The sequence below is a fragment of the Suncus etruscus genome, chromosome 5, assembly GCF_024139225.1.
Source record: "Suncus etruscus isolate mSunEtr1 chromosome 5, mSunEtr1.pri.cur, whole genome shotgun sequence".
Lineage (NCBI taxonomy): Eukaryota > Metazoa > Chordata > Mammalia > Eulipotyphla > Soricidae > Suncus > Suncus etruscus.
Window position 1 is genome coordinate 73,842,493 of NC_064852.1, and position 15,860 is coordinate 73,858,352.

The 15,860-nt window shown below is 36.0% G+C and overlaps 1 protein-coding gene and 1 non-coding gene across 2 annotated transcripts in view; both read right to left on the reverse strand.

The window, feature by feature from the left end:
- CYTIP (cytohesin 1 interacting protein) overlaps nucleotides 1-11,929 on the reverse strand; it is an 87,527-nt gene extending 75,598 nt beyond the window's left edge. Inside the window, exon 1 of the mRNA XM_049773128.1 lies at nucleotides 11,874-11,929. The gene's annotated coding sequence lies outside the window, so the exon portion shown is untranslated. The remainder of the gene's footprint in view (nucleotides 1-11,873) is intronic.
- Nucleotides 11,930-15,443: 3,514 nt separating this feature from the next.
- LOC126010692 (U6 spliceosomal RNA) lies at nucleotides 15,444-15,547 on the reverse strand. The gene has a single exon (XR_007496707.1). It is a non-coding gene; the product is annotated as a U6 spliceosomal RNA (small nuclear RNA).
- Between the last annotated feature and the right edge of the window lie 313 nt (nucleotides 15,548-15,860).

Consider the following 15,860-nt stretch of genomic DNA (forward strand, 5'->3'; position numbering starts at 1 on the left):
ATTGATTTATTTAGAAAAATACTGGCTTATATCAACATATTCAATGGATAGGTTGACTGCAGAAACAGATCCACCTTTAAAGTTTTTCTATTAGCCTTAGCATATTTCAGTAATCAGCCAAGAATATTCATTGCTGCACTATTTTTTCTCTAGACACCATCTCAAACTACAGTCATCTCAAATTTCAGATCATATTCACATGCCTTTCACCATTTGCAAAATATTTATCATTTTTTTCAGTCTCTGTATTTTCTCCTCTTTCTTTTCTTAACTGCAAGTTTCTTCTATTATTATCTGTTAAAAACTTGTAAACTTTTATTTAGTTTCTTAAATTTTATAAAATGTAGCAAACCTCCAATGGCCAGTGCCATCATGAATATTATTAAATATTAAAGCCCTTCGAGTCCTTTTTTATTGGTACTAACTCTAACCAAATGAGACAACATATCCTCTTGTTGTGCTTAAATTGGCATCTAATAACCTTTTTTTGTCACTAAGAAGTATTCACAATATGTTTTTATTGTAGTACAATTATCCAATTCTATTATTATATGTACTACATTTTCCATTTATTAACAACTGATATAATTTTATTAAATACATCATTCCTAATATTTACTATTTAAAAAGTAATAATAAAATCTGGACATAAGTTTTCACCCATCTATTTTCTTTCTTTTTTTTTTTTTGTTTTTGTTTTTGTTTTTGGGCCACACCCGGCAGTGCTCAGGGGTTACTCCTGGCTGTCTGCTCAGAAATAGCTCCTGGCAGGTACGGGGGACCATATGGGACACCAGGATTCCAACCAACCAACCACCTTTGGTCCTGGATCGGCTGCTTGCAAGGCAAACGCCGCTGTGCTATCTCTCCGGGCCCTTCACCCATCTATTTTCATAAAGAAAAATTTTATGTGAAAAAAACTGGTTTTAATATATGTTATTATTTTTATAATTCTCCATGGAAACAGTTAAATTATTGGCAAATATTTTACATAAATTCATCCATTCATTCTGCAGCAAATCAGGAGACATTTACTATTACTAGCTAAAAATGTTTGCTAAAATGTTCTCTGTACAAAATACTACCTATTATTATTTGCTTATATTCAAAAATGCTTAATTTTCTTATCTTTTTTTCTTATTTGTTTTGTTTTGGGACCCCCCCCAGTGATGCTCAGGGGTTACTCCTGGCTATGCACTCAGAAATCACTCCTGGCTTGGGGGACCATGTGGGATGCTGGGGAGACCATGTGGGATGCTGGGGATTGAACCCAGGTCTGTCCTGGATCAGCAGCAAGCAAGGCAAATGCCCTAGTGCTATGCTATCACTCCGGCCCTTAATTTCCTTTTTAATAAGATATTATTTTTCATATTTAACCACTTCTGTTTTTCACTATTTTTGTGTTTTTTCTACAGACATATTAAAAACTAAAAAAAATTTTTGAGGGGAACTGGGCTCCTATGTGGTTTTCAGGAACATCAGGACTTTTGCTAGCAACTGAACCATCCAGACCAGTGGTTGAACATTAGAGCCCAAGAATGTGGTGCTATTTGGTCCTTGCTGGAGACAAATAGGAACTTTTCAGTAATGCTTGAGAATCTCCCAGACTAGACCTGCCAGTGATTGGCGAGGCTGGATTGAAAGTAAGTGAAGCAGATGATAAAAATAAAAACAAGAGCCTCATCCCTGTGTAATGCACAATTTTTAAATATATTTGTTGTTTATATTTTTATTCTATTTAGGGCATAGAGTAAATTTATTGTTTTATTCATCTTTTCTTCTGGAATTGCTTTTAAGTTTAGAAAATGATTTTTTTCATTTAGAGAGTAATGAATATTTATTTATATTTTTCCAAATTATACTATTTTAACTATATATAATTATTTGTCTATTTGGAATAAAATGCATTTTAATTGGGAGATAGGTTCAAAAATGAACTTTTTAATTAAATAACTAAGTTCTCCAGATAGCATTTAAAATGACCTTATTTTATTCTTACTAATTTATGTATTTCATTTATCCTATAAAGTTTTTTTTATATTTTAATTTCTATTTTTAATCATCTATTTATATTATATTGATAGCTATGGCCTTTACCCAGTACTACATTTTTATTACTGTGGATTGTTCTAGTAGATTAAGATTAAGAATCTTAATCAGTGGCAAGAGGGGTGGTACAGGGAGAGTAAGCACTTATCTTACTTTTAGCAAACACAGTATAAAGCCTTCACCATCAGAATTCATTCCTATGTATAGATCCAAGAATAGCTTTGCTGAGTTTGGGTGAGGCCCCAAACCCTCTCTACTCACGTAAAGAATTCTAATATGGTGTAATTAATTGTTCTCTGATTTCAATTTTACTTTTTAGTACCTTATAGTGGGCAAGTTATGATCTCTCCGTGACTGTTTCCTTATATGTAAAATGGACTTACCAATACTAATTCTCTCATAGGTTGTTAAGATTAAATTGGTTAATAAATAAAAGAGCTTCGAAAGGTGCTTGGCCATAGTACCATGAAAGTGCTGACTATACATTTTGATGTAATTCTATTGAGTAGGAAAAATTCTTTTTATAATCCATATCTTTTAAAAATTAAAACTACTTTATGTAGCCTTTGAAAACACCTCTAACTTTAGAAACTTTTATGTTGGTAATAAATCATACACATTATAAGTTTTGTTTTTAATTATTATTATTATTTTGAATAATATCTTTATTTAAACACCCTGATTACAAACATGATTGTAGTTGGATTTCTGTCAAAACAAAACAAAACAAAACAAAACACCTGGGCACTTTCACACTCTCCACATGGGAGCCTGAGACATGCTTCTCGCCGCCGCACCCTGCGCCCCTCCCTAGGGACCCCAAGCCTGAGTGGAGAGCACACTGGTGAGTGCCTTTCCCCGACACTTCCACACTCCCCATGTGGAAGCCTGAGACGGGCCTCGCACTGCACGCCCCTCCCAGGGACCCAAACCCGAGCTGAGTGCAGACCAGGTGAGGAGAACCCTGCACCTGACCCACTCTGCGCTGCTGGGCCCGGCTAGGACCAATAGACTGGGTGACTTGGGCCTGCCACCTGGACCTTTGGCTAACCTAGAGCAGCCTACTCCCCTGAGCCCCAGAGTGGACCTGAGACTCCCCAAGGGCTGAGGGCAGTTACTGGGTGGGTTTGACTACGGGAATTTCTTCTGCTGAGGCTCAGAGGGGGCGGAGCTCCACTGACTTTCAGAGAGGGGAGGGAGGATAGAGAGCTAGGCTCAATAGCACTCTCAAACATTGTGGCCAGGAGCAGAACTGCACTAGCTGGCAGGAATAAGGAGAAGGAAATTGACCAGACCCACTGAAGGAGGGCTGACTTCCAGATAGGGGAGTGGGGGGGAAGGAGCTAGGCGCAACAGTGCCCTCCACCATTGTGCCCAGGAGAGGACCTGCACTAGCTGACAACAAAAGGGAAAAGGAACGGATCAGGCCACATAAAGAGCACAGGAGGAGCCAAATCTCAGAGAGATCACCCAACAATCCCCACTAGAACCATACTCAGGGAAGGGACCCATCCCCACGCACAGGGGACCAAAGCAGGCTGAATTTAGAAGGCACAGCACTCCAAACCACACCAATAAAGGCAAAGAAATATGGGTAAATCAAGGAGAACCCTAACACCTGGAAATACGGAGACAAACACCAGCAAGTTTCCAAGTCCACCAAAATGCACAGATTCATGGTAAGGAGACATAAAAGCAGCCATGAGGAAGGAAATGCAAGAACTGATGAAAGAAATGAAAGAAACACTAGCAACCGAGTATAAGAAATCTATGAATGAACAAATCAGTCAAATTAAAGAAGAAATGTTAAAGAACATGAGAGATTCCATACAAAAAGAATTGAAGGAATTAAAAGACAAAGTAACAAGCCTTATGAGCAGAAACACAGAGTTGGAGAAGCACATTGAAGAACTCGAAGGAAAACTGCAAACAAATAATTGATCAAGAAACCAACAAATAGATAAAAGGCAAAGCACTGGAAGGAAAAGTCCAGTATCTAATGAACAAGGACAAAAGAAATAATCTACGAATTGTGGGTATACCAGAAGGGGAGGATATAGGGGAAGGGATAGAACAAGTAGTCAGGGAAATAATAGCAGAGAACTTTCCCACCCTCTGAAAAAACTTTAGTGCAAATCCAGGAAGTGAAGAGAGTCCGTAATAAAAATAGACCCTAATAAACCAACACCAAGACATATAGTAATCCAAATGGCAAAAAACAAAGAGAAAGATGAACTCCTTAAAGCAATAAGGGAGGAAAAAAACCTCAAGTACAAAGGAAGGGACATAAGAATCAAACCTATCTATTTCTTGTCGATTTCTTTGTTTTGGTGTGGTTATTGAAGTTGTTGTCCCCATTTATATTTATGATTTTTTCCTTCTTTTCTTTCTTTATGTGCCGTGCCATGTTTTTTTTATCTCAAGACCATGGCTTTTTTTGTGGTGCTTATTGTTGTTATTGTTGGAGTGCTCACTGCATATTTGACACTTCTTTTTGTACTGTTGGGGTGTTTCACCTTATTTTTCTTCTTCGTCTCTCAAACCGATGATGAGAGCCTCTAGAAGGATTCCGCCCATTTTCGGCATATTAGACTTTTACCCCAGTTTATTACTTTTTTCTTCTTCAAACAAAACCACATAACTTGAACTATCTAGTCCTGCCTCCCAGTTAGAGGGGGAAATAAGGGAGGCACCAAGACCAAACAGGTGCAAGACTAAGTAGTAAACTAGGTACAGAGGGGACCACATTTTCTAGCAGCCCCAGGGGTGAGGGAAGAGGATATGGGAGGTAGGACGAAAAGGAGGTGTAGGGAGGACAAATCAGTGATGGGAATCCCCCTGATTTTATGTAAATATGTACCTAAAATATTATTGTCAACAATATGTAAGCCAACATGATCAAAAATATATTAAAAACACCCCCTTTCACCAGTCTTATTTGTAAAATGTATGAATATAATTTGAAAACTATATTCTTATCAACCTGAGAAAATGTGTAACACCTGCCTAGGAAATTTCTAAGAGCTAACACCACATTAGCTATACTAAACCCTTATTTGAATAGAAGATAATCTCTGAGACCTAGAAAGGTAGAAAATTAGTGTCTTACACTATCCTGAAAGATATAGAGAATAGGTAGGCAGCAATTTAGACCAAATGGCTAAACTTCTCAGAATCAAACCCTGTCTACTTTGTCAACTTCAATAGAACTTTCTGGGTTTTTTTCTTGGTTTAAAGTCTAATCAAAGTTGTGACTTCAAGAGATTTCTATGAAAGATTAAAACTTATGACATATTGATGAAACAGTGGGTAGAGCACTTGCTTTGCATGTGGTTGGCCCAGGTTTGATCCTCAGCATGGTTCCTGAACATCACTAGTAGTAATTCCTGAGTTCAGATAAAGGAGAAAACCCTGAGTATCACGGGATATAGCAAAAAGAAAAATAAGAAGGATGATTTTGTTTTTAAGGCAACACAGTGTCACTGTAGAGTCAGATCATACAGAACAGCAAACTTTCCTGCAGTTGTAAAAGTAGGTGGGCCATCAAAGATGAGGCTTCCAAGAGGAGGCATCTCCACTAACCCACCTGCACTATTACATAGTTAAACTTAAAATCAGTTGCTTATGAATATTAGTACATACAGAGGTAGAAGACAGAACCATACCTCAATATTTCTTGTCTTTGGAATGAAGTTAGATAATACAACATTACTTAATTTTTTACAAAAAATAGATGTCTATCATCTATTTAGAAAGAAGATTGCTCTATTTTAGCCATCTATGACTTATAATAACTGTACATTATATAATTTAATATAATATAATACATTATATAATATATAATTTATTATAATCTAATCAGTTATAGTAGCCCAATAAAACAGAATAAAAGTATAAAATTATAAATTATCCTTTGGCATCATACAACCTTCTCCACTAATAAGAAACAGCACCAGGGTTTTTGGTGTTGTTGTTTGGTTTTGGGATCACACCTGGCAGCACTTAGGGGTTACGCTCAGAAATCACTCCTGGCAGGCTCAGGGGACCATATATGGGATGTCAGGATTTGAACCGCTGACCTTCTGCATACAAGGCAAGTGCCTTATCTCCATGCTATCTCTCCAGCCCAAGCGCCAGGGTTTTTTGTTACAATTGATGAGCTATAATAACATCACTAACACACAAATTCCATATTTTAAATTAGGATTCAGTTTTGGTGTAGATTATTGTAAGGTTTTGGAAAAGTGCATAATTTTCACAGCATAGAGACAAATCTCACTGTTCCTCTGTTGGTTGGTTGTCTCCGTAATACTTGGCAAACACTGATACATTTTACCACAGTTTGCATTTGCAAAATCTTCATCATCAGAAGTATAAAATGTATGTAGCTTTTCATAAGACTTCACTTAGTATTATGTATTTAAGACATATTTCATAACTTGGGAGGTCATTTATCCTTAGTATTGAATATTTCCTTATGTAGGATACCATATTGGTTGCTTCTAAATTTGGAAATTATGAATAAAGATGCGTTAAGCATACATGTGTAGATTTTTGTAAGATTTTTTTGCTCATTTGTGTAGATACTGAAGAACACAATTTCTGGATCATATGGTAAGCATATGGTTAGCTTTGTAAGAAACTTCTAAACTCTTGTCTGAATGGCTGTATCATTTTTGCATCTCCATAAGTAATGAATGAGAAAGTTCCTGGTTGCTCTACATCCTTGCAGGCATTTACTATTGTCAATGCTCTTGTTCTTTTGTGCATTTGTAAAATTGCTATCTTTTGTTAAACTTTAGCTTTTTTATATATTGGATAATAGTATTTTATCAATGATATAGTTGCTTCTGTTTTTCTTCTAGTCTGGGGCTTGCTTTTTTAATCTCTTGCTTAACATTGTCTTTAATAGGTAAAGGGCTTTATTTGTATATCAATATTTGTTCCCAAGAATTCACTGATGTAAGACTATTAAGTGACAATTTTCTTGTTGCCTTAGAATCCTCCATGATAACCCTAATATTGGAACAAAGAAGATGGAGCACTCACAAGAGGATACCACTTGGTAACTCTCCAGAGTTGCCAGGGTACAGATTAAAGGCTCTACTTGTATGGCTGTCACTGAATTGTGCCATGCCCTTTCTCAGTCAAAAAAGAAGTATGGAGTGAGGTAATAGTAGTGAGCCCATGTTGGTAAGAGTGGGAAAAACTTACATTAACTTGTTTCTCTATTCCCGAAGGACACATGTCTTAGCACTAAACTTAAGGCAGGAACCATCAAGAAGCTGTTCTTAGAGCCACAGTAAGGTGCATCTAGGAAGTTGAAGCTGCAGTTTCATTTCTATATTTGGCATCTGGTTATGCAGCCACCTTGCCAATTTATACCAACAATTTAATATATGGAAAAGCAGGCATGCACAGGCTTCTGGCATGTCACAAACATGTGCACACGGGTCAGTCAAGTTGCCTGGGAAGCAGCCAGAACTGGTTTATTTTGCTGTATTCTGCATAGAAGGAGCAAACCCAACAGTAGGAGGCTGGAAAAGGAATATATATCTAGATAAGATCTTACTGGGGTTGATGTTCCACATCCAAGGCTGTACAATTGGGGAGAATGCCAAGGGCTTTTTATATACCTGACATACAGAGGCCTCAGCCTGCATCCTTCACAATTGCCAAGGAAAGTTAAACAGACATCAAGGAAGGTCAAGAACTGCAGCATTGAACATATGAAACTTGTCCTTTTCTTCTGTTTTTCTTCATTCAAATCTCCTCAAACTCTAGTAGCCTAGAAGAGGGAAGGCAAACCACACCCTGTAACCTAGACTCAATCTATGACATCAAAGAGTGCTGTCTTTAATTGGAGGGAGAGTGATTTTTTTATGACACTGAGTCAGTTATTGTCTTGAATTTTTAATAGGGAAAACAAATTACATCCAAAAATCATGGTTTATGCCCAAGGAAACGGGAAATTTGGCACAGCTTAGGCAATTAGAGAAGAAAGTAATTGTTTCTTCCATGAATACACCCAGGCAAGTTCAGACTAGTCAGAGAACTCCTTACTCAAAGTAAATAAAACAATATATATTGACATTAGGGTAGAATTGTGCCACTAACATAATCACAAAGTTAAAGAGGTAGAATAATATCCTTGCATTGTGTTTTTGTAATTATTTTATTTTTATATTGGCTTATCATTGCAATGAATTATTACTATGAAATTTGGGGGAGTTAGCTTCAGACTTTATATTAAAAAAATCCTAAATAGATTGTCTATCAAGGGCTAAGAGTAATGTATAAAGATATACCATTATTTTTTCAATTTATTTGAAACATTGTGATTTACGATACTGTTAGTGATAAGGTTTTTGATGCAGTGTTCTTACACTAAACCTTCCACCAGATTATCTGCTTCCCTCCACCATTATCTCTGAGTCTACCACAATGGGATCCCTTATTGATCCCAAATGAGAAGGGTTTGTCACTGTAAGTTCAGTTCTGTAGTCCAGCTCTCATGTTCTGTTGTCTTGAGCCATTTGTTATTTCAATACCATGTTACTTTAATGCCCTTAATATGGAATACAAAAGGAGTAAAAACATAGTCTAAAGTTAGTAAGACCTTGATTCAAATACTGACTCTGCTATTTGCTTATACTATAATCTTTCTGATTTCTCAAGGAAAATGACTGTTGGATAAAAATAAGACAAAAATATAAATATATAAGGATAAAATTCAAGTGGTACAAGTATAATATCTAGCAATGACAGGTATTAATTAATACCTATTACCATAGTTAATGAAAAGAAATCAGGACCATCCAGATAATGAATAAACACTGTTAATAACATTTGAAATTTGAGGAGAATAAATGTTAAAATATTAAATAGTCAAACAGAAATATAACTCCTCAAAACAACTAACACTTGATGTAACTTACTTGCCCTAGTTTAGGAAGTACTTCCCATGTAGAGTAAAGCTTCCATGATTTGTTCCAACATCTGTGCTGCATCTGAGAAAAGCTGGAGGCCCATAAAGTCTAAACAATTTGCTTCAAGACTGTGTGTTCCCTTTTTGCCCACTCCTCCTTTATATTCCCCATTATTAACTTGTAAGCTGTTTCTGACATAGCATAGATTTAAATGATGTTAAATTTTACCTTTGAATTTTGAGAATACATAATTACAACATCAGCCTTGTTTACTTTTCCTGCTTCATCTTGGGAGAATACTTGGCAACAGCTAGATGCCAGCCAGCCAGTGGGTTCAGTACGACCTGACATTGCACTGAATTACCAGACAAGGATTTGATTTAATGACAGTCTATTTGATTTGTGGTCCCTGTTCCTTTCCTGCCTTGGACTGTATTTCTCTCCATTCATTATGCGTTTCATGCAAAATGGGTGGCAGATATAAACAAATCAGTAAATGTGATGTATTATACTTTGCTCCTATGTAGAAGATTTTAAAGATTTTCTATAGGAAATTCAATTAAACTATTATCTTAAATACTATTCTACGATCAGTTTAATTGCTTTAAACTTGGCCAAGTTGACTGTACATTACCATTCTTATGGAAAAAGTGTAATGATGAGAAATTATCTCTCCCATCTTCACATTTATTTATCTCTGTCTTACCTTAAAACATTGGGCCAGATTCTGATGTCACAATAACAAGCCTCCTATTTGTTACACCTTAGTTCAAGCCTTATTTGGGCATAAGGTTTATTATAGGTATTTCCTTCTCTCCTCATTGCAAAGGCTCCCACTTACTCATTGTCTCTAATTGGTGCCATCACTCTGCTAAGGATTTTTTTTGTATATTATTTCTTTAAGTCCACAAGGCAAATAATATTCTGCTCTCCATAAAAGGAGAAACCTAAGGCAGGAGTGACAGTATAGTGGTAGGGCATTTGCCTTGTATTTGGCCCACCTAGGTTTGATCCTCAGTATCCATATGGTCCTTGAGCCTGCCAGGTGTGAACCCTGAGCACAAAGCCAAGAGTAAACCCTGAATACTACCAGGTATGGCTCTAAAACATAAAATAAAAAGATTAAAAATAAATTTTAAAAAAGGGGGCCAGAGTGATGGGGCAGCAGTAGGGCATTTGCTTTGCACACGGCTGACCCAGGATGGACCTCCGTTTGATCCCTCGTGTCCCATGTGGTTCCCCCAAGCCAGGAGCAATTTCTAAGTGCAGAGCCAAGAGCAACTCCTGAGCATCACCAGATGTGGCCCCAAAACATACATAAATAAATAAATAAATAAATAAATAAATAAATAAATAAATAAATAAATAAATAAGTAATAATGAGGAACTTGAATATCTAAAATGGTTGGTGCGCTGTCCAAAGCTTCATGGGATTCAAACCAGGGTCATTGTGGCTAGCAGCTGTCCCTTCATCTAAGCTGCAAATCTTTGTCAGAATCCTGGTTGGATGGAAAATCTGCTTGTGGAATCAACAATTTTTTTTTCAAAAGGAAAGCACTAATACCTGCAGCTTTTACAAAATAAGGTTCCCAGTAACACACACACACCCCAACCCTCAAATTTCTGAAGGATTTCTCTCTAGCCAGGACTTGGCACTTACCACATTTCAAAATTTAATATCTACTGCTCAGTGTCTTATACATATGATTTAGGTCACAAATTTACAATAGTGTTAATGGTGTTTTAGTGTAGAGTGATTTCACCTCACCATCACTAATCAGTTTTAGACTTTTGACTAATGCCCCCTACCCCATCCACCTCAGAGAAAAAGGAAACTGATACCCAATGATCTCACTCATTTTTGGTCTTCAAAGTAATAAGACAAGGGAATAGAAAGTAGCAAATGATGCCAATATCATTCTTTACAAAGTTTTCTTGGAGACAATGCCCTGACCCCTGGTGGTCTAATACATAAGTGTGTATTAGAAAGCTCCACTAGGATGGAGCTTTGGGGAAATTTTATGTGATGTGCTCAAAGCTCACCTTTTGGCTGCTGGAACTAAATCTAATTAAGATTCAGCTGCTTCTGACTGAGCACAGATGACCTCATTCAGGCCTCTTCTTCAGAAAGCCTGTTTCACACATAGGAGCTAAGACTGTGCTGACCTTTCTTTGTAACAGCTATAAAAGCAGATACCTATTTCGATCACTAAATGTTTATACTCTACTCTGCAGATAATACAGAGCTAAAAGGAAAAGGAGTTTCTCCTTAGAGAGGCTGCTCTAGATATAGATAATTGATCAAGTCTCTCTTTAACCTACACACACAATAAATTTCTATAAACTGTGTTATCTTAATCATTTGAATATTCCATTTGGGCTCTCATGCTTAGCCAGGTTAAATTTGATTTATCGTCTTCTTTTGTATTTTTTTCTTCTAATAGGACACATCAACATTTTAAATCAACCTCTTTTCCTTTCACCATGCAAAGATATCACTTCACTATTTATTGAACCTTCAGGCCCTTCTCACAGGTTGTCTGATTATTAGGCACTCAGTATTTGCCTTAATAGAAGACATCTCTGCCATCACATCCATTGACCATAAGTTTTAAGCAAACAAAAACAGAAAGCACCTGATTACCAGAATAACCATCCCAGAAGAGAAGGCTAAGATGAAATTAAGCAGGAATTCTTAAAATTTAGGGGCATAAAACAATTAAAATTGAAGTTTACTCATTAAGCATCAGATAAAGAGTTGATATGAATAAATAGGAATAGTTTACTTACATAAATAATGAAAATTCTTAAAAACTGTTTACCTGTTTTTTCTTTCATACTGAAGGGGAAAATACAGAAAGAGAATTAACCTGAGTGTTTTACACTCACACTTACCATAGAAGTTTTGTTGGTAGGTAATCGGCAGTGATTTCTCCTGGTCTCTAAGCTAGAGTGCATATGAGCTTTCATCTGTCCAGCCCTAAGAAAATTTACTGCCCCCTGCAAAGCAACAGGACACTAACATTATGAATAGGAAAATTAATTGCACTTAATTTATACCCACCTTCTGGGCTTTCCTTAGGGAGCTACCATCTATTTCTTTTAGGATATGAACCAACTGCTGTCAGATACCTCACATAGAAAGAGAAAAGGAAACATCAAGCTGTCAGCAATGTCTACATGATTCTTAGGTGCTATGAAAATGAAAAATTTGCATTCCTCATTCTTTAGTGAGTTCAGTGAAGAAAGAAACCATTCGTCATATGTGGTATTACCTGCAAAAGGAAAAATTAATTTGCATGTTCCTTTCCTGGGGATGCTCAACTTTCAGAGTTTTAAATGATACTATAATCTACCAATTTTCTCACTTCCTTTCCCTTTTAGATTAGTAATGTGTTTAATTGGTAAACAGTCTTGCTTTCCAAAAACTATTTTCTTTTAAAGTTTTGTTTATTTATTTTGGGGTTTATTGGAAACCACACACAGCAACATTTGGTGGCTACTGCTGGTTCTCTGCTCAGGGGTCATTCCTGGCAGTTCTGGGATTCAAACAGGAGTTAGCCACATGCAAGACAATTACTCTTTACTATCTCCCCAAACTCTTTCCCCATATTTTAAAACAATAATAATTAGTTAACGTCATTCTGTTTAACCTGAGCTAGACTTGCTCATTCTTCCTTCAAACCCAACCATATATTATTTTATGGTCTAGCTCTTTAACAGAAAAGCACCTTTGTGTATAACGTTCATATTGTCTTTGAAACAATCTAAATGGTATATATATATATATATAAAATTTATATATCATATGCCCAACAAGAAACATATAAATACATACTTAGCATGAAAAACTTCCCCACACAGCAGCAACTTCATAGTTTGGTTTAGAAAACAAGTCACTTCAAAGTTAGAAAATAGAATTTGTTCCTGCTCTAAAAGAAAGATCTGCCCCCTGATAAGACAGCATACTTATTCTACGCTTATTACTGACTTTTCCTAAATTGCTTTGAGATATTTATCATGTGTGATCAATTTTAAGATAATATATTGTAACCTCAAAGTAAAACACATATTTTGGTTTGGGGCCTAACCTGAAGGTATTCAGGATTTACTCCTGGCTAATCGTGGAGAACATTATAGGGTTCCAACTATTAAATTCAGATTAGTAGCATTTCAAGAGAAACATCCTATCTACTGTACTATCTCTCCAAGCACAGAAAACACATTTTTCCATAAGGGATAATAAAACAGCTCTTGCTTCCTATATCATATTCAAACTGTTTAATTATTAAATACCAAAGTTAGAACAATTTTATATCAAAAATTGCATTGAAATAGATTGCTGGCTGTGATTTTCTTTGAGAAACAGAACTCCTAATGCTATTGTTAATCAAGAATTTAAAAAATTCTTTAAAGTGAGAGAAATTATAATAAACTTTTATTGACTTGTCCTGTTAGCATTCTTTCTAATAAAACTACATTTTGCTAGTTACTTGTCACGGATTTGTATTGTATGTGTATAATCGTATTTTAGATGCTAGTTGCTTCTTTGCACAGAATCCCATTCACCTCTATGACACCTTTGCTTCTCTTTTGAGGTTTAGTATCCTCTCAGCTCAACCTGTCTCTGTTCCTCTAGCTTACTACATGGCTGACCAAAAATATGCCTTTTTTTATACACTAATGGCTCTCTGAGAGCTACTAGAATCAACTCAAAAACCATTTCCCCAGAAACTTTGAAAATGACTTAAAGAAATTGTTTGGTATATTTTCTGTCCCTACCTCTCCTGTTGAACTGGAGGTGGTTGGAAGAAGGCTGGAGCAGTGTGTCTGCCATCTGGGAGATCCTGTCCCTGAACGAAGCTGGGGGAGGGCACAGTTTGAGCCACTGGAGGAAGAAAAGTAGGAGTGATTCATATACCACTGCAAACAAGATCCTGTGCCAATAAAAACACTATTCTTTTTCCCAAGAAGTTCAAAGTACTTTGCAAACATTAACTCATGAGCCCAAGTTGTCTTAAGAGCAATTATTACTTTATTAAGCCTTCAACATCACCACTTTAAAGCAAAATCACAAGGAAAGGGAGTCCATTTACTGTTTTGTTATTGCTCAGGTATTTACTGGGCACCTATTGTGTAGTAAACACTGGGAGAAGCACATATGAGAAACACTGGCCTGTATTTTAACAGAGTCATTCTAGATATCTACTTTTTATGGACTCTAAGCTACTGGCAACATTACTTATTACATTTATTTACATCTTATTTTGCCCAAACTGTTTAATGGGAATGCTCTACTCTTCAGAACATTTATAATGTACTTAGTGCTGAGTAAAAACACACTCACTCGTATATAGATTTATTACCTGTAAATCTTATTATGATGATAAAAATTTAGGAACATCAATTCAAAGTGGTTTTGTCTTAACAAGTCATAAACACTTCTTCATAGTGAACAATTTTGTCACTTGTAATGTTGAAGAGTAAGGATAAGGTGATGGTTAAGGAGAGTTAAGATCAGTAATCATGCCAAGCAGTTTATATAAAAATTACATACTTTAAAAAATAATCACAAGGAAAACATATTTTGTAAAGCAGAAATCCTTTTTCAGGGATACTTTCTGAATTTTTATTTAAACAAATGGTGATCAGAGATATAGTGACTGAGACATTTTAGAATCCATTTCCTAAAGCTATGGGCCCTTTAAGTATACAAGTATCAACTCTTATAATATGGTTATTTTTGGTTTTGCTTTTATTTTGTTTTAAAGCTGCTCTCCATGGTGTTTGAAGACCATGAGATGCCAGGAATTGAATCAGGGTCTCCTACTTACCAAACATTCTTTCCTACCTCTTAAACTATCTCTTTGGCCCAAATATATGAATATTTTATATTTTTAGAGAATATCTTATATTGCATTCTTCTTGCAATTTATTTTAAAATTAATTGTTTTAATTTATAAACCATTATTTTAATATTTTATTTGCACATTTTAGGAATACACTATCATTGCACCACATCTGTCACCAAAGAACCAACTTCCTTCCACCAATATCGCTAAGTATGTCGTCATTCCCACTACTTCACTCTCCACCTTAGACACACCTTTAGCAAACTCAATTCTATCAACAAACTTTCAGGGTTTGTTAGCATTGGTTGTACTTATTTTCTTGCTATGCTTCTTATACTACACATTAGAGTGCGATTATTGCAGAAATAGATTTTACTGTGCAGGTAATTTATCTTATTTTATATTTCGGGTTTTTAATTTTTGGTTTATACTTGAACCACACCGAGTGATGCTTAGGGATAACACCTATCTCTGCATTCAGGGATCATTCAGGCTGAGGAAACCATATGGGAAACCAAGGATCAAACCTGAGTCAGGCCCAGGCAAGGAAAGTGCCCTACCCCTTGTACTATCCTCTGACTTCTATTTATGGTTTTTCTATTAACAATTTTTTTAAAATATGGAATGCTTCATGAATTTGTGTCTCATCCTTGTGCAGGGGCCATGCTAATCTCTGTATCGATCCAATTTTAGTATATGTGCTGCCGAAGCAAGCACTCTATTAACAAATTTGCTTTATATCTTTTATTTATTGTTTTAATTTAAATATATTATTATAATTAATGTTTACAATAATGTTAGCATTTATGCATTTTGCTGTTCAACATTATTGCTCTTTAATTCTCCTAAAATGCTTAAGACCTTCCACAACTCCCATTGTGTTAGTTTTAGGTCATCTTGTTTTTTCTCTACCCCCCTCCCCTCTGTGGTTAGTCTAGATATGTTAGTCAATGACCATTTAAGAATATCTGTACAGGGCCGGGCGGTGGCGCTGGAGGTAAGGTGCCTGCCTTGCCTGCGCTAACCTAGG